At 42.7% G+C, this 20124-nt stretch overlaps 1 protein-coding gene across 7 annotated transcripts in view; it reads right to left on the reverse strand.

The window, feature by feature from the left end:
* The window catches only part of LOC130291184 (uncharacterized), a 150602-nt gene that overhangs the window by 62846 nt on the left and 67632 nt on the right, over nt 1-20124 (reverse strand). For 5 of the 7 annotated variants that reach the window (XM_056539684.1, XM_056539694.1, XM_056539683.1 and 2 more), the window contains exon 2: nt 8120-8309. The exons of the other annotated variants lie outside the window; for them this stretch is intronic. The gene's annotated coding sequence lies outside the window, so the exon portion shown is untranslated. The remainder of the gene's footprint in view (nt 1-8119; nt 8310-20124) is intronic. 7 annotated transcript variants of the gene reach the window in all.

Here is a 20124-nt window from a genome sequence, read left to right on the forward strand (position 1 = left end):
ATTTATACTTATACTTATATGAACTTCTATATAGTCATTGACTAACTGAGGGGTGACAAGGGGATAACAACAGAAGAAGGACCCCTTCGTCCTAAGGACTCTGACTATGGGGACCTCTGCAAAGGTAACGTATAAAATACGGTATCGGGACACCACAAACATGTGACCAAAGCATAATCTATCTGATACAATAATATATGCTAATTTTAACCCTTCCATTCTGTATCACCTCAGTGTAGGCCATTAATGCAGTGCAATGCACAAAACAGTTTTGCAAGTAAACATTTGCGTAGTTTACAGAAAGATTTCTCACAGCTCCACAATAACTTCTTAGGGATGGAAGCTGAAACACAGGTACTATATATATATATATATATATATATATATATATATATATATATATATATATATGTATATATAGAGAGAGAGACAACATACACAAGACTGTCTGACAGATGGAGAGCAAGTTAAAGAGGTTATCTAGGATTAGAAAACCGTGCCACGTCTGTCCCCAGGTTGAGTGTAGGATTGTACTTCAGTTTTATTGAAGTGAAAGGAGCCAAGTTGTAATGCCAAACACAACCTGAGGATAGATGTGGCGCTGTTTTTGAAAGAACAAGTGAGATTTTATTATTCGGACATACTGGCACTTTAAATGGGAACGTTTCAGTATCACATTGGAAGTAATCAGAAATGTTTATGTGCAAGTATTAAAAGTTACAATTCAATTGGGTTTAGAGCTATAACTTAGAACCCCCGGTGACACGTATAATGACATTTTACTATCTGATGTAATGACAATATTATGCAAAAAAAATGTAATACTGGTTTGTACATAAGCACCATCTAGATTTAGCTCTTTTTCCAGGTATTTTTAAGGCTGGATTTACACTCAGTGTGTGGGAGATTTATCAAAACCTGTGCAAAGGAAAAGGGAAGCAATTGCCCATAGCAACCAATAAGATCGCTTTTTTCATTTTTACAAAGGCCTCTAGAAGATAAAAGAAGCAATCTGATTGGTTGTTTTGGGCAACTGCTCCCCTTTTTTCTCTGCACAGATTTTGATAAATCTCCCCCAGCATTATTTAGCATTGTTTAAATAATTCCCCCCCCCCCCCAAAAAAAAATGCTGTGGCTTAATGTTGCTTTACTATATTTTTGAAAAAACTATATAAAAAAAAACACATTCTTAATGTGCCACAAGTTATGTATGCCAGTTTTGTGGTGCAAATTGTGCAGAGAAAGTGCACAGCCCTCCAGCATGGCAGATAGTGTTTTTACATTGGACCTGAGGAAGGTGTACGTGAGCACCGAAATGCGCTGTCCATTCTATTGCCTTTAAAAAAAGTTTTGTCCTGTGCAAATGTGCTGGCCAAGATGGCTTGTACTACCAGACAGCAACACTTGTCAATACCCGTTTTTTTACTTTTCCACTCCATTCAGTTCCTTGGTAAATGTTATGGTCTAAATAAATGTTTCTACATTGTAGGTTATTATCCAGTACTGACCGTCACCACTGGTGTTGCCATCTATTCTTTACAAGGGCTGACAATGTGTATTGACTTTCAAGTGGGAGATAAGCAGATTTTATTGGCCCCGATTGAGTTACTTATTAGATTAAATATGTTTTACCTCTCCAAGCAGCGGAGCTCTCACATACCATTGATGTTCAATGAATTGTTAATTAATTCTTACATCACGAGGGACCATGGAAAGTGTCGGCAATAAGATCGGGTTACACAGGCAGCTGGAGTTTGATATTTAAAAAAAAACAAAAAAAAAACATAACCAATATTTCCAGGAAAAGGGAAGCAGACAAGGTCACACTTCCCTTAGGAGGTACCAATGTTTGCACAAGAGTTGACCTGTGAAATGCCAACATTTCAATCAACCTCAAGATACAAGAAAGCCCTGTCATTGACCTTCCATGTACATATGGGTTCCAACAAGAAAAGCATTAAAGGGGTACTCCCGTGGAAAACTTTTTAAATTTTTTTTGTTTTTTATATCAACTGGTGCCAGAAAGTTAAACAGATTTGTAAATCACTTCTATTAAAACATCTTAATCCTTCCAGTACTTTTTAGGGGCTGTATACTAAAGAGATATCCAAAAAAGAAATGCATTTCCTCTGATGTCATGACCACAGTGCTCTCTGCTGACCTCTGCTGTCCATTTTAGGAACTGTCCAGAGCAGGAGAAAATCCTCATAGCAAACATATGCTGCTCTGGACAGTTCCTAAAATGGACAGCAGAGGTCAGCAGAGAGCACTGTGGTCATGACATCAGAGGAAATGCATTTCTTTTTTGGATTTCTCTTTAGTATACAGCCCCTAAAAAGTACTAGAAGGATTAAGATTGTTTTAATAGAAGTGATTTACAAATCTGTTTAACTTTCTGGCACCAGTTGATTTTAAAAAAAAAGTTTTCCACGGGAGCAACCCTTTAACCCCTTAACGACAATGGACGTAAATGTACGTCATGGTGACGTGGTACTTAACGCACCATGACGTACATTTACGCGCCGACATGATCCGCTCCGGTGCTCGCGTCATGCCCGGCAGGCCCCGGCTGCTATCAGCAGCAAGGGACCCGCCGGTAATGGCGGACATCCGCGATCGCGCGGATGTCAGCCATTAACCCCTCCAATGCCGTGATCAATACAGATCACGGCATCTGCAGCATCGCGGTACTTTGAATGGATGATCGGATCGCCCGCAGCGATGCCGCGGGGATCCGATCATCCAGCATGGCGGCTGGAGGTCCCCTCACCTGGCTCCGGCCATCTCCCGGGGTCTTCTGCTCTGATCTGAGATCGAGCAGACCAGAGCAGAAGATCACCGATAATGCTGAGCAGTGCTGTGTCCTATACATAGCACTGCACAGTATTAGCAATCAACTGATTGCAATGAATAGTCCCCTATGGGGACATAAAAAGTGTGAAAAAAAGTAAAAAAATTTAAAATAAAAAAGTTTAAAAAATGTGAAAAATCCCCTCCCCCAATAAAAAGTAAAACGTCCGTTTTTCCCATTTTACTCTCAAAAAAGAGTAAAATAATTAATACACATATTTGGTATTGCCACGTGCGTAAAAGTCTGAACTATTAAAATATATTGTTAATCATCCCGTACGGTGAACGACGTAAACGTAAAAAAAAAAAAAAAAGTCCCAAATTGCTGCTTTTTTGTCACATTTTATTCAAAAAATAATAATTTATAAAAAATTTACAAAAAGGAAAACCTAAGAAAAAGTGATACTGATAAAAACTAAAGATCATGGTGCAAAAAATGAGCCCTCATATCGCCCCATATACGGAAAAATTAGAAAGTTATAGGTAGTCAAAATAGGGCAATCTCAAACATACTAGGACTGTTAAAATGTTTTGAGATTTTTTTAAGCGGTACAATTATAGAAAAGCATATAACACGGGTATGATTTTAATCGTATTGACCCACAGAATAAAGAAAACATGTCATTTTTACCTGAAAGTGCACAGCGTGAAAACAAAACCTTCCAAAATTTGCTAAATTGCGGTTTTCTTTTCAATTTTCCCACATAAATAATATTTGTTTGGTTACGCCGTACATTTTATGGTAACATAAGTGATGTAATTACAAAGTACAATTGGTGACGCAAAAAACAAGCCCTCATATGGGTCTGTGGATGGAAATATATGAGAGTTATGATTTTTAGAAGGCGAGGAGGAAAAAACGAAAATGCAAAAATAAAATTGGTCTGGTTCTTAAGGGGTTAAGGTAAAGTATACCATTTACCTGTCTATGTGAAAATGGATTGAATGCAAGATGAGGTGCAAAGGTCTAGTTCTTATCTACATGGATTTTAAGGTACCAATTGTAGGTTTATCCCAGTTCTAGAACTGTTTATATGATATTCGTTCTATTATGCTTGGTTATGAAATGTAGCTGGTAGGAACAGTTGTTCTATGTGTAGGGTGCTCTGGGACGTGTCAGGGTGTAAGCTTTGAAATCAAACAAATCTTTTATTTGGGGTCATAACCTTTTCTCCAAGTCTGGAATAAGTCACTCCGCACCCACCAAATAAGTTTTAATCTTTGAGAGCTGTTTAGCTGCTTTTCCTGTTGCTTTGACTTCCATATCTACCGCAGTGTCCCAAGTTGTCGTGTGGTTGTGGAAGTCCTGTTCTTAAAGGGGTACTCCACTGCCCAAGCTTTCGGAACATTTTTTTCATGACGTCGCTGTCACGTCTCTTGTGACGTCACACCACGCCCCCTCAATGCAAGTCTATGGGAGGGAGCGTGGCGGCCGCCACGCCCCCTCCCATAGACTTGCATTGAGGGGGCGTGATGTTACGCAACAAGGGGGCATGGCCGTGACGCCATGACCCCCGTCGCCCGCACCCAGCATTCTAAACGAACAACGGGTGCTGCACAGAGATCACGGGGGTCCCAGCTGCAGGACCCACGCGATCAGACATCTTATCCCCTATCCTTTGGATAGAGGATAAGATGTCTAGGGGCGGAGTACCCCTTTAAAGCCTAAATCTGTGTTTGGGGTATGGTAAGTTGACTTTCATAACTTTATCTGTGTATCACACTTCCATTATACTGAGGTGTTATAGACATGCAAGGGTTAAACATTTGCATATTCTATGGCAATATTCTAATTTAAAAAATGATGCATATTATACATATAGCTTAGCAGTATTTTAGCATTTGTTTTGTTTTCAATTGTATTTCAGCCATAACAGAATGCGCCTGTATATTTACAACATCTATAATAGTTGTATGGGATGTGCTGAACAATTTTTATTGTTTTTCGGGTTACATATATGTGTGTGTGTGTGGGCGGGGGGCGGGGGGTGGGGGGGGGGGGCGGTGTATCTGCCTCCATCTTGGCTGTGCACTCTGCCCATTCCACTGGGTGATTTTAAGTAAGGAAAGTAGCTGGTTCTTACATGCCCAGGAATTGTAGGCTTAGTGCTAACTAGAGATGAGCGAACTTACAGTAAATTCGATTCGTCACGAACTTCTCGGCTCGGCGGTTGATGACTTATCCTGCATAAATGAGTTCAGCTTTCAGGTGCTCCCGTGGGCTGGAAAAGGTGGATACAGTCCTAGGAGACTCTTTCCTAGGACTGTATCCACCTTTTCCAGCCCACCGGAGCACCTGAAAGCTGAACTAATTTATGCAGGAAAAGTCATCAACTGCTGAGCCGAGAAGTTCGTGACGAATCGAATTTACTCTAAGTTCGCTCAACTCTAGTACTAACCCAAGAGAGGCAAAATCTAAAATGTGGGGTGGTGATCTATAGGAGGTACACACCTAGTTGTTTTCTCTATAGCAGTATTACAATTTAAAACGTGTAAATTGTTTGTTATTTGTTCAGTTTTTTTTGCAGTAGAGAGGTGGTGGACAGCAGCGATAACTGCGGAGTGGAAAAGTTAAAGGGGTATTCCAGGAAAAAATAACTTTTTTATATATATCAACTGGCTCCAGAAAGTTAAACAGATTTGTAAATTACTTCTATTAAAAAAATCTTAATCCTTTCAGTACTTATGAGCTTCTGAAGTTAAGGTTGTTCTTTTCTGTCTAAGTGCTCTCTGATGACACCTGTCTCGGAAAACGCCCGGTTTAGAAGAGGTTTGCTATGGGGATTTGCTTCTAAACTGGGCGTTTCCCGAGACACGTGTCATCAGAGAGCACTTAGACAGAAAAGAACAACCTTAACTTCAGAAGCTCATAAGTACTGAAAGGATTAAGATTTTTTAATAGACGTCATTTACAAATCTGTTTAACTTTCTGGAGCCAGTTGATATATATAAAAAAGTTTTTTCCTGGAATACCCCTTTAACCTTGGATATCCCATTGACCTATTAGGGTCCATTCATATCACTGTTAGTGATGAGCGGCATAGGCCATTTTCTAATTCGCGATATTTCAGGAATATATGGACGAATATTCGTCCTATATTCGCGAAATTCGCATATTCGCTCTGTTCATTCTCTTTTTTTTTTCCATGTGAAAATTCGTAATGAAATTCACATATATCTTTCACCTAAAAGAAGGGAGGGATCAGTGTCCTCTGACTGGAAGTGCCGATATTCGCGAATATTATCATATTCGCATATATTTGCATACTTCCATATTTGCATAGTTTCATATGCGCATATATTTGCAAAAAAACAAAACAAAAACAAAAAACGTGTATTCGTCATTTCAAATATATATCTATATTCTGAATATTCGCGAAATGGCAAAGTGCTGATAATTCGCGGTAAAAATCAGCATTTCGAATATTTGCGCTCAACACTAGTCACAATTAACTGTCCTATTGATATGTCCATTGATTTTTCTTCTCCCCTTGCGTCCATGTTTCCATCAGGATTCATTGTCTCATTTTTCTGTCCTGTTAAAAAAACAGGCAAAAAAAAAACCCTGACTGGTCTTTTCTTTGTACAATGCAAGTCTATGGCAATAGTTTATATCACTTTAAAGGGGTACTCCGGTGAAAACCTTTTTTCTTTTAAATCAACTGGTGGTAGAAAGTTAAACATATTTGTAAATTACTTCTGTTAAAAAATCTTAATGCTTCCTGTACTTATTAGTTGCTGAATACTACAGAGGAAATTCTTTTCTTTTTGGAATGCTCTCTGATGACATCACGAGCACAGTTCTCTCTGCTGACATTATTATAATAATGCTTTATTTATTGCTGTCCTTAGTGGGATTTGGACCCAAGTCCCCAGCACTGCAAGGCAGCAGTGCTAACCACTGAGACACCATGCTGCCCTTAGCATACATCTGCTATGCATGGTTGCTAAAATGGACAGAGATGTCAGCAGAGAGCACTGTGCTTGTGATGTCATCAGTGTTCCAAAAAGAAAGGGATTTCCTCTGTAGCATTCAGCAGCTAATAAGTACTGGAAGGATTAAGATTTTTTAATAGAAGTAATTTACAAATATGTTTAACTTTCTGCCACCAGTGGATTTAAAAGAAAAAAGGTTTTCACCGGAGTACCCCTTTAATACATTATAGAAAAAAAAAAAAAAAAAAAAAATATATATATATATATATATATATATATATATATATAAACAAAGAACATAAAATCATGTACTTGGCTTCTGAATGGAGTGTCTAGGATGTCTTCCAGAAGCAACATCTGCAATGGCCGGTCTACTTTAATATTGAACTCCAAACAATAATATGTCATTCGCATCTTTTTTTATCAGTGCGCACTTCATTTCTGAGCTCCTGAAACGCGACCGACGATTGTTCACAAGAAAACAGATGTCGATTATTATTTCTTTCATAACTTGCCCGAGTACGATGAGGGGATGAGACTTCAGACATTAAATTTATATATCAGACATTCATCAAAGACTAACAGCAAGGAATGTGAAAACACAGAGCACTCATAGCAAGCGTAGATGACAACCGCAAATATAATTCATCCTGTGCTGGAATAATGGCCCCCGGGAGCCGCTCCTCAGTTCTACAAGGGCTTGAATACTGATCATTAAATAACAAAAAGAATAAAACATTCTAGAATTATGTTCATCATGTGAGTCTTGTAACAGAGGATAGATATGTGGCCCACCCATTATGTGGTTTATATTGGCTACATTTCAATTTGTTAATTCTATCATATACAGTGAAACCTCTTTGAGAAGACCACTTAAAATTGCCTTTGCCGTGTATACTCGAGTATAAGCCGACCCGAATATAAGCCGAGGCCCCTAATTTCACCCCAAAAACCCAGGAAAAGTTATTGACTCGACTATAAGCCTAGGGTGGGAAATACATCATCCCCCCCATGTCATCATCCAGGCCCCCGTCATTAACACCCCCGTCATCATCACCCTGTCATTTTCACCCCCATCATCATCACCCTGTCATCACCCCCCTTCATCATCACCGCCCCCTCTTCATCATCACCGCCTGTCAATCTCTTTCAGTGGTCATCAACCTGCGGACCTCCAGATGTTGCAAAACTACAACTCCCAGCATGCCCGGACAGCCATCGGCTGTCCGGGCATGCTGGGAGTTGTAGTTTTGGAACATCTGGAGGTCTGCAGGTTGAAGACCACTGCGGCCTTCGTCATCATCCAGACCCCCCCCTTTAGTTTTCTACTCACCTCCCCTCGATGGGAAGGAAGGGTGAGCTGGTCCGGGCCATCTATGCTGCAGGGACCGTCCGGTGGGGAGGGTTAGTCGTTCCGGGCTGTCCACTTTCACCGGGAGGCCCCCTCTTCTCCGCTCTGGGCCGGCCCCGGACTAGTGACGTTGCCTTGACGATGATGCACAGGGACCACATGACCTAAGGTCCTGTAAGTAACCTTTATATTATTAAATATTCTAAATATATACAATAAATTACAGATTTAGGAGGCGACTGAGGGTTATCCCACTAAGAGAATCCTAACAGCACGGAGGAACTCTGACTATGTGGACTTACGACCAAAGGTACAGGACCATGTCCAGTACCGGGACACCACATATATATATATATATATATTTTTTTTTTTTTATAATTTTTTTTCCACAGGAACTGAGTAGTCTAAATGACCGAAGTAATACTTTGAATTTGGCACTCAGGGTATGCAAATAACTACTATGTAGGTATCAGGGCAAAGACCAAGTCATAACTAGTCCCGGCTCTGTGCCTGTAATCATGGAAGTTTCTTTGCTGTCAATCACACTTGCAGAGCAGGATTTTCATACCTACACAGGATACCAACATACATATTTGCATACCCCGTGTTCTGTAATAAAAGTGTTATTTCAGGCATTGAGATCACTCAGTTCTTTGCAACAAAAGCATGGTTGGAAACACTACTACTCCTTTAATGCACTGCCCTTGCTTTTACGGCCTCAAGGTTCTCTTAAAGGGGTACTCTGGTGGAAATATTTTTTTATTTTAATCAACTGATGCCAGAAAGTTTAACAGATCTGTAAATGACTTCTATTTAAAAATCTTAATCCTTCCAGTACTTATCAGATGCTGTATGCTCCACAGGAAGGTCTTTTCTTTTTGAATTTCTTTTCTGTCTGACCACAGTGCTCTCACTCTCTGCTGACACCTCTGTCCATGTCAGGAACTGTCCAGAGCAGGAGAGGTTTGCTATGGGGATTTGCTCCTGCTCTGGACAGTTCCTGACGTGGACAGAGGTGTCAGCAGAGAGCACTGTGGTAAGAATGGAAAGAACTACACAACTTTCTCTGTAGTATACAGCAGCTGATAAGTACTGAAAGGATTAAGATTTTTTAATGAAAATTATTTACAAATCTGTTTAAAAATTTTTTTTTTTTTTACACCGGAGTACCCCTTTAAATAGGGAAAATATATTTGTCCATTGAGATATAGTACTTATCAGCTGCTGTATGCTCCACAGGAAGGTCTTTTCTTTTTTAATTTCTTTTCTGTCTGACCACAGTGCTCTCTGCTGACACCTCTGTCCACATCAGGAACTGTCCAGAGCAGGAGAGGTTTCCACCGGAGTACCCCTTTAAATAGGGAAAATATATTTGTCCATTTGAGAGGTAGAGTGTCTTAGAGGGTAGATTGTGGTGGAATCAATCACTCGCTTTCTTATGCTTGATGTTAAAAAGTTAGGGTCTATTCACACGGCTGAATTCTGCCTCAAGTTAAAACCCATAGACTTCTATGGGATTCCGCACTCCCATTCACACTTCTGAATTTCCGCTTGCGGAATCCCATTGAAGTCTATGGTCTTTAATTTGAGGAGGAATTCCGCCGTGTGAATAGACCCTTACAGTGGAACAAAAATCTGCAATCCTTGTCACTTCCAAATGGTGTAATGGCTGCCAAGGAATAGTGACAAAGATTAGTGCTTATTTTATTTGACTGACCTATCCACTTAAACTATCCCCATAAGCTAATAAAAAGGGCTGTATAGAGGCACTGGGTATATAAAACATAATTTTCGCATATGGAATGTGTTTCAACCCCTCCCATCTTTTCTGCTTTGGACAGTTCCTGATATGGATAGAGGTGTCAGCAGAGAGCACTGTGGTTAGACAGAAAAGAAATTCAAAAAGAAAACAACTTCCTGTGGAGCATACAGCAGCTGATAAGTACTGGAAGGATTAAGATTTTTAAATAGAAGAAATTTACAAATCTGTTTAACTTTCTGGCACCAGTTGATTTAGAAAAAAATGTTTTCCACTGAAGTACCCCTTTAACCTCTTAAGGACCATGGACATGTATACATGTCCAATGGCCCTTAACCGGGAATGACGTGGGCTCCTGACTCGAGCCCGCGTCATACTGGCCGGTCCCCAGCTGATTCCTGTAGCTGGGGGCCGGCGCTAATAGCCGACATGCGGCGATGGCCGCGGACGGCTATTAACCCTTTAGATCGCCGCTGTCAAAGTTGACAGCGGCGTCTAAAGGTGCCTGTATTCAGTCCCTGGTGGTCCAGTGGGGTGGATCGCCCCCCCCCCCCCCCCCCCCGCAGCGATCCACTACTGAGGTAGCCTGAGGGCTTACCTCTCCTTCCGTGTCGGCTCCGGCTCTCTGAATGATACAGCCTGGCAGGACCAGGCTTTATCATTCGAGCGCAGAGCACACAGATGAATGGGATTGTATGTAATCCCATTGATCTGTATGAGGAATCAAATGATTCTTCCTAAAATTGTATAGAGGACTAAAAGTGTAAAAAGAAAAAATTCAAAAAAGTTTAAAAACACACACATTAACCCCTTCCTTATTAAAAGTTTAAATCAACCCCTTTTCCCAAATTCCATATAAAAAATATATAAACATAATAAAAATAAACATATATGATATCGCTGCATGCGTAAATGTTCGAACTATAAAAAATATATTGTAAATTAAACCGCATGGTCAATGGCGTATGCGCGAAAAAATAGCGTATTTTTGGTCACTTTTCATACCATAAAAAAAAGGAATAAAATGCGATCAAAAAGTCCGATCAAAACAAAAATTGTATCGTTTAAAACTTCAGATCACAGCGCCAAAAATGAGCCCTCATATCACCCTGTACACGGAAAAATAAAAACGTTTCAGGGGTCAGAAAAGGACAATTTTAAATGTATTAATTTTCATGCAAGTAGTTATGATTTTTTCCAAAAGTACGACAAAATCCAACCTATATAAGTAGGGAATCATTTTAACTGTATGGACCTACAGAATAATGATAAGGTTTCATTTTTACCTAAAAATGTACGGCGTAGAAACGGAAGCCCCCAAAATTTACAAAATGGTGTTTTTTCTTCAATTTTGTCGCACAATGATTTTTTTTCCGTTTCGCCATAGATTTTTGGGTAAAATGACTGAAGTCATTACAAAGTAGAATTGGTGGCGCAAAAAATAAGCCATCATATGGATTTTTAGGTGCAAAATTGAAAGGGTTGTGATCTTTAAAAGGTAAGGAGGAAAAAACGAAAGTGCAAAAACAGAAAAACGCTTGGTCCTTAACCCCTTAAGGACCCTTGACGTACGCGTACGTCATGACACCCTGGTACTTAAGGACCCATGACATACGCGTACGTCATGGAGAATTCCGGCCCCCGCCGCGCACCGGGCAGGGAAATTGGAAAATTGGAAAATTGCTGCTGAACTTTGAAGCCCTCTGATGTCTTCCAAAAGTAAAAACATGTCAACTCGATGATGGAAACATAAAGTAGACATATTGTATATGTGAATCAAAATATAATTTATTTGGAATATTCATTGTCCTTATAAGCAGAAAGCTTCAAAGTAAAAAAAAAATGCTAAATTTTAAATTTTTTCATCAAATTTTGGAATTTTTCACCAAGAAATGATACAAGTATCGACAACATTTTACCACTAACATGAAGTAGAATATGTCACAAAAAAACAATCTCTAAATCAGAATGAAAGGTAAAAGCATCTCAGAGTTATTAATGTTTAAAGTGACAGTGGTCAAATGTGCAAAAAAAGGCCGTGTCCTACAGTGAAAATTGGATGGGTCCTTAAGGGGTTAAAGGGGTATTCCAGGCAAAACCTTTTTTTATATATATCAACTGCCTCCAGAAAGTTAAACAGATTTGTTAATTACTTCTATTAAAAAATCTTAATCCTTCCAATAGTTATTAGCTTCTGAAGTTTTCTGTCTAACTGCTCAATGATGATGTCATCAGAGAGCAGTTAGACAGAAAACAACAACTCCATTTCGGAAGCTAATAACTATTGTAAGGATTAAGATTTTTTAATAGAAGTAATTTACAAATCTGTTTAACTTTCCGGAGCCAGTTGATATATATATAAAAAAAGTTTTGGCCTGGAATACCCCTTTAAGGGGTTAATGGTGTGGGAAGATACTCTATGCTTCTTCCTTATGGTACTTCCAGACCACACAGGTTTTTTCATACTACATTGCACACAATCTGGTCCAGCATATGGATTCACGTTGTATAAGAAACAGGAGCACGTACTATGGTGAGGATAAAGTTTCAACATGCAGAGAAGGCCTTTGTCTTAGGAAGACCTTGGGGCAGTGTTTCCCAACCAGGGTGCCTCCAGCTGTTGCAAAACTACAACTCCCAGCATGCCCGGACAGCCGTTGGCTGTCCGTGCATGCTGGGAGTTGTAGTTTTGCAACAGCTGGAGGCACCCTGGTTGGGAAACACTGCCTTGGGGATATAGTGATGGATGGTCATACTGATATCTACATAGTCGCAGCTAGAGATGAGCAAACTTACAGCAAATTCGATTCGTCACGAACTTCTCGGCTCGGCAGTTGATGACTTTTCCTGCGTAAATTAGTTCAGCTTTCAGGTGCTCCAGTGGGCTGGAAAAGGTGGATACAGTCCTAGGAAAGAGTCTCCTAGGACTGTATCCACCTTTTCCAGCCCACGGGAGCACCTAAAAGCTGAACTAATTTATGCAGGAAAAGTCATCAACTGCCGAGCCGAGAAGTTCGTGACGAATCGAATTTACTGTAAGTTCGCTCATCTCTAGTCGCAGCTTTCCAAACAAAGAAGAATACTCAATTAGATCAGTCGGCGGCTCTGGATGTCATCCTCTAATGTTTTTTGACAGCAAACTGCCAAGGGACTCAATTATTTCCTTGTGCTGCCTACAGGAACAATATTCAGATGGGGAATTACCTGAATATATTTTATTACAGTTTATTACTGTACATCAAAACCAAAATAGACCAGAATGGGCGGATAAAGAACAAAACAAAAGAAGTTTAAATTAGACCCTGAAAAATAATAGATCTAATGTAGATGTTTGTGTGAAACATATAAAAAGTTTATTCAGCAGAGTCTCTCCTAGTCTACGCACTGTCTGGATCTCACTATTACAATACCAAGAATGTGCCATGATCCAATGGAGAACTAACCTTCCAGTACATAAAAGATAGAGTGATAAAAATTCTAGAGTCAAAACCTCATCTCCAGATTTCCTTCGATGGATAACAGTTGTGGTGACCACCGGTGTATATGGCAGGACCACCGGTGTTGTGGTGAGAGAGGTGGAATCTGATGTTATTAACTGTGGGGGTTGGATGGTATGAACTCCTATGTGTTCGTGACGCCAGTGGGGTTAGTAGTGAATAAAGAGTAACATAGTAACATAGTTCATAAGGTTGAAAAAAGACCAGAGTCCATCAAGTTCAACCTATAACCCTAATAAGTCCCTGTTGAGTTGATCAAGAGGAAGGCAAAAAAAAACTAAAAAAAAACTCATACTAGAGGTAAAAATTCCTTCCCGACTCCAAATATGGCATCAGAATAAATCCCTGGATCAACATTCTGTCCCTATAAATCTTATATACATAACCTGTAATGTTATGACTCTCCAAAAATGCATCCAGACCCTTTTTGAACTCTATTACAGAGTTCACCATGACCACCTCACCAGGCAGAGAATTCCACAGTCTCACTGCTCTTACTGTAAAGAATCCCCGTCTGTGCTGGTGTAGAAACCTTCTTTCCTCTAGATGTAGAGGATTCCCCCTTGTTATGGATACAGTCCTGGGTATAAATAGATCATGGGAGAGATCTCTGTACTGTCCACTGATATATTTATACATAGTTATTAGGTCGCCCCTAAGCCTTCTTTTTTCTAAACTAAATAACCCTAATTCTGATAATCTTTCTGGGTACTGTAGTCCTCCCATTCCCCGTATTACTCTGGTTGCCCGTCTTTGAACCCTCTCCACAACCAGTTATGGGTAAATGGAGGCTTTACTGAGTAGAAGACAGATGTATTTATCTTCACAGCTAAGGCCAGAATTCCCAGAGAGGTGGCCAGGACCCAGAGGACCTCGCAGCTTGCTGGCCCAATTCTTGTAATAAACCTGACTTTGTCTTGTAATTAGGCTTGACTTGACTATGTGCAGGACTTGACTAACTTCAGTGATAGCAGACATAGACTTGTAGACTTACTAGAGAGACTTGTAGCTTTTGGGGTACTCAAGATGCTGATCACTTGACTAAGGCCTCTGGTGGTTGCTGCCTCAGCAAAGACTTTGATGTTCCTCTCAGAAGAGTCTGAGGAAAGAGAGAGCTAATTATATACTGAGGGAGCTGGACTAAAGCCCATTGGTCAAGCTGTGGGTCTTAGGTTAAGCTGGTGCTCTCTGGGAGTACATGTTACAACAAATCATGTGGCTGCATAACATAGCATGTGACAGGCTTACTCACAGGTCCTCAGACCTCCACAGGTCCTACATACTATCTATACATACAGATCCTGTCTATGCATTAAAGGGATATACACACCATATAAAACAACAGGGAGACAACAGGGGGAGACCCTGCAGGGGAGCCCCCAGGTCACTGAGGGACTCAACCTGACAGGGCCTTCAGGTAGAATAGGACCATGTACTTGTACTGGGACATTACACAGTCTCAACCCTTCTTTAAAGGGGTACTCCACCCCTAGACATGGCATCCCCTATCCCCATGGCCTGACCCCCACGATCTCCTCCGCGGTACCCCAGTCATCCGGTGCATGCAGCGAACTCTGCTCCATGTCTGATGACTAATGACCACAACCGCCATGCCCACTCTATTCATGTCTATGGGAGGGGGCGTAAAGGCTGTGTACTAGTCGTCATGCCCCCTCCCATAGACATGAATGGAGAGGGCCTGGCCTGATGTCACAAATATAGAAGGCTTCCATGTTTCATCTGACCATATGACATTCTCCCAATCCTCTTCTGGATCATCCAAATGCTCTATTGCAAACTTCAGATGGGCCCGGACATGTACTGGCTTAAGCAGGGGGACACGTCTGACACTGCATGATTTGAGTCCCTTGCGGCGTAGTGTGGAAACTTGTCGTGTTTGGAGGAGAAAGAATGCTGAGTTGCATCCAAAGACCACCATACCTACTGTGAAGCATGGTGGTGGAAAGATCATGTTTTGGGGCTGTTTTTCTGCTAAGGGACCAGGACGACTGATCCGTGTAAAGGAAAGAATGAATGGGGCCATGTATAGTGAGATTTTGAGTGAAAACCTCCTTCCATCAGCAAGAGCATTGAGGATGAAATGTGGCTGGGTCTTTCAGCATGACAGTGATCCCAAAAACACCACACAGGCAACGAAGGAGTGGCTTCCTAAGAAGCATTTCAAGGTCCTGGAGTGGCCCAGCCAGTCTCCAGATCTCAACCCCATAGAAAACCTTTGGAGGGAGTTGAAAGCCTGTGTTGCCCAGTGACAGCCCCAAAATATCACTGCTCTAGAGGAGATCTGCATGGAGGAATGGGCCAAAATACCAGCAACAGTGTGTGAAAACCTTGTGAAGATTTACAGAAAATGTTTGACCTCTGTCATTGCCAACAAAGGGTATATAACAAAGTATTGAGATGAACTTTTGTTATTGACCAAATACTTATTATCCATCATAATTTGCAAATAAATTCTTTAAAAATCAGACTATGTGATTTTATGGATTTATTTTCTCATTATGTCTCTCATAGTTGAGGTATACCTACGATACACCCGTAATAGGCAAAAAAAAAAGTTACCTCACACTCAAAAACAAGTGATCCTGGGACTTGTAGTTGGAGAGAAGGAACTCCAACAGAAAATAGCCATTTCACAAGAAGAAAGCAGCAACATTATGGTGGACTCACAACGTAGTCATTTAGCCCCAAGACAAGCACAGACCCTTCCTAAGTATGTCCTTTACTGTCTAGCAGGTAACTACTAAAGTCCCCTGGTGGATAACACCTTTAACCCCTTCCTGCTATAGGACGTATGCATATGTCCCAGCACCTGACACATTCGCGCATTGGGACGTATGCATAGGTCCTGACGATCTCCTGCTCTTCTGCACGCAGCTCAGGAGTTCGGCGGTGGGACCCGGCTGTTAATCACAGCCAGGGTCCCACCACAGCTGCCGGGGCCACGATCGCGCCGATCCCAGCAGCATTAACCCCATAGATGCCGTGATCAATCCTGATCACAGCATCTATGGTGTTGACAGTGGGAGGGCGCTCCCACCGTTCACCAACGACGGCGCCACAATACGATCATGGGTCACCGTTGGTTGCTATGGCAGCAGGAGGTCAGATGATGACCTCCTGTCTGGCTGCTACGGAAGCCTGTAATATCCAGCCTCTGGCTGGATCGCACAGGCTGTAGTGTGTGCAGCTCATCAGGTCATACTATGCTCCAGTACAAATATATTGCAGAATAGTATAACCTGTAAAAAGTTTAAAAAATAAAATAATAAAAAGGTTCTTCAATAAAAGTATGAAGTGTAAAAAAAATAAATAAAATGCCCCTTTCCCAATAAAAGCCCTGTATTCTCATTAAAAAACTAAAACACAAATCATGTACATACTAGATATTGCCACGTCCATAATGGCGTCCTAAGGCGTTGTCGGGTTGTCCCAGTGCTCGGACCCCAGCAGGGGATGTTATTTTTCACCAGACAACTCCTTTAACCCCTTAAGGACGCAGGACGTAAATGTACGTCCTGGTGAGGTGGTACTTAACGCACCAGGACGTACATTTACGTCCTGTGCATAACCGTGGGCATCGGAGCGATGCCCGTGTCATGCGCGGCTGATCCCGGCTGCTGATTGCAGCCAGGGACCCGCCGGCCATTAACCCCTCAGGTGCCGGGATCAATAAAGATCCCGGCATCTGCGGCAGTGCGCGATTTAAATGAACGATCGGATCGCCCGCAGCGCTGCTGCGGGGATCCGATCATTCAGAACGCCGGACGGAGGTCCCCTCACGTTCCTCCGTCCGGCTCCCGGCGTCTCCTGCTCTGGTCTGTGATCGAGCAGACCAGTGCAGGAGATGACCGATAATACTGATCTGTTCTATGTCCTTTACATAGAACAGATCAGTATTAGCAATCATAGTATTGCTATGAATAGTCCCCTATGGGGACTATTCAAGTGTAAAAAAAATGTAAAAAAATGTAAAAGTAAAAGTAAAAAAAAAGTGAAAAATCCCCTCCCCCAATAAAAAAGTAAAACGTCCGTTTTTTCCTATTTTACCCCCAAAAAGCGTAAAAAACATTTTATAGACATATTTGGTATCGCCGCATGCGTAAATGTCCGAACTATTAAAATAAAATGTTAATCATCCCGTACGGTGAACGGCGTGAACGAAAAAAAAAAAAAGTCCAAAATTCCTACTTTTTTAATACATTTTATTAAAAAAGAAATTATAAAAAAATTATTAAAAGTTTTTTATATGCAAATGTGGCATCAAAAAAAAGTACAGATCATGGCGCAAAAAATGAGCCCCCATACCGCCGCTTATACGGAAAAATAAAAAAGTTAGAGGTCATCAAAATAAAGGGATTATAAACGTACTGTTACGCCGAGCGCTCCGGGTCCCCGCTCCTCCCCGGAGCGCTCGCTACACTCCTCTCACTGCAGCGCTCCGGGCCCGGGGCGCTGCGATACCGCCTCTGGCCGGGATGCGATTCGCGATGCGGGTAGCGCCCGCTCGCGATGCGCACCCCGGCTCCCGTACCTGACTCGCTCTCCGTCAGTTCTGTCCCGGCGCGCGCGGCCCCGCTCCCTAGGGCGCGCGCGCGCCGGGTCTCTGCGATTTAAAGGGCCACTGCGCCGCTGATTGGCGCAGTGGTTCCAATTAGTGTTTACACCTGTGCACTTCCCTATATCACCTCACTTCCCCTTCACTCCCTCGCCGGATCTTGTTGCCTTAGTGCCAGTGAAAGCGTTCCCTTGTGTGTTCCTAGCCTGTGTTCCAGACCTCCTGCCGTTGCCCCTGACTACGATCCTTGCTGCCTGCCCCGACCTTCTGCTACGTCCGACCTTGCTTCTGTCTACTCCCTTGTACCGCGCCTATCTTCAGCAGCCAGAGAGGTTGAGCCGTTGCTAGGGGATACGACCTGGTCACTACCGCCGCAGCAAGACCATCCCGCTTTGCGGCGGGCTCTGGTGAAAACCAGTAGTGACTTAGAACCGATCCTCTAGCACGGTCCACGCCAATCCCTCTCTGGCACAGAGGATCCACTACCTGCCAGCCGGCATCGTGACAGTAGATCCGGCCATGGATCCCGCTGAAGTTCCTCTGCCAGTTGTCGCTGACCTCACCACGGTGGTCGCCCAGCAGTCACAACAGATTGCGCAACAAGGCCAACAGCTGTCTCAACTGACTGTTATGCTACAACAGTTACTACCACAGCTCCAGCAACCATCTCCTCCGCCAGCTCCTGTACCTCCTCCGCAGCGAGTGGCCGCTTCTGGACTACGACTATCCTTGCCGGATAAATTTGATGGGGACTCTAAGCTTTGCCGTGGCTTCCTTTCCCAATGTTCATTACACTTGGAGATGATGTCGGACCAGTTCCCCACTGAAAGGTCTAAGGTGGCTTTCGTAGTCAGCCTGCTGTCTGGAAAAGCCCTGGCTTGGGCCACACCGCTCTGGGACCGCAATGACCCCGTCACTGCCTCTGTACACTCCTTCTTCTCGGAAATTCGAAGTGTCTTTGAGGAACCTGCCCGAGCCTCTTCTGCTGAGACTGCCCTGTTGAACCTGGTCCAGGGTAATTCTTCCGTTGGCGAGTATGCCGTACAATTCCGTACTCTTGCTTCTGAATTATCCTGGAACAATGAGGCCCTCTGCGCGACCTTTAAAAAAGGCCTATCCAGCAACATTAAAGATGTTCTGGCCGCACGAGAAATGCCTGCTAATCTTCATGAACTTATTCACCTAGCCACTCGCATTGACATGCGTTTTTCCGAAAGGCGTCAGGAGCTCCGCCAAGATATGGACTCTGTTCGCACGAGGCGTTTCTTCTCCTCGGCTCCTCTCTCCTCTGGTTCCCTGCAATCTGTTCCTGTGCCTCCCGCCGTGGAGGCTATGCAGGTCGACCGGTCTCGCCTGACATCTCAAGAGAGGACACGACGCCGCATGGAGAACCTCTGCCTGTACTGTGCTAGTACCGAACACTTCCTGAGGGATTGTCCTATCCGCCCTCCCCGCCTGGAAAGACGTACCCTGACTCCGCACAAAGGTGAGACAATCCTTGATGTCCACTCTGCTTCTCCACGTCTTACTGTGCCTGTGCGGATGTCTGCCTCTGCCTTCTCCTTCTCTTCTGTGGCCTTCTTAGACTCTGGATCTGCAGGAAATTTTATTTTGGCCTCTCTCGTCAACAGGTTCAACATCCCAGTGACCAGTCTCACCAGACCCCTTTACATCAATTGTATAAACAATGAAAGATTGGACTGTTCCATACGTTTCCGCACGGAGCCCCTTCTAATGAGCATCGGATCTCATCACGAGAGGATTGAACTTTTGGTCCTCCCCAATTGCACCTCGGAAATTCTCCTTGGACTTCCCTGGCTTCAACTTCATTCCCCAACCCTGGATTGGTCCACTGGGGAGATCAAGAGTTGGGGGCCCTCTTGTTCCAAAGACTGTCTAAAACCGGTTCCCAGTAACCCTTGCCGTAACTCTGTGCTTCCTCCAGTAACCGGTCTCCCTAAGGCCTATATGGACTTCGCGGATGTTTTCTGCAAAAAACAAGCGGAGACTCTACCTCCTCACAGGCCTTATGATTGTCCTATCGACCTCCTCCCGGGCACTACTCCACCCCGGGGCAGAATTTATCCTCTCTCTGCCCCAGAGACTCTTGCCATGTCTGAATACGTCCAGGAGAATCTAAAAAAGGGCTTTATCC

This window comes from Hyla sarda, chromosome 9, assembly GCF_029499605.1.
Source record: "Hyla sarda isolate aHylSar1 chromosome 9, aHylSar1.hap1, whole genome shotgun sequence".
In the NCBI taxonomy this organism is placed as follows: domain Eukaryota; kingdom Metazoa; phylum Chordata; class Amphibia; order Anura; family Hylidae; genus Hyla; species Hyla sarda.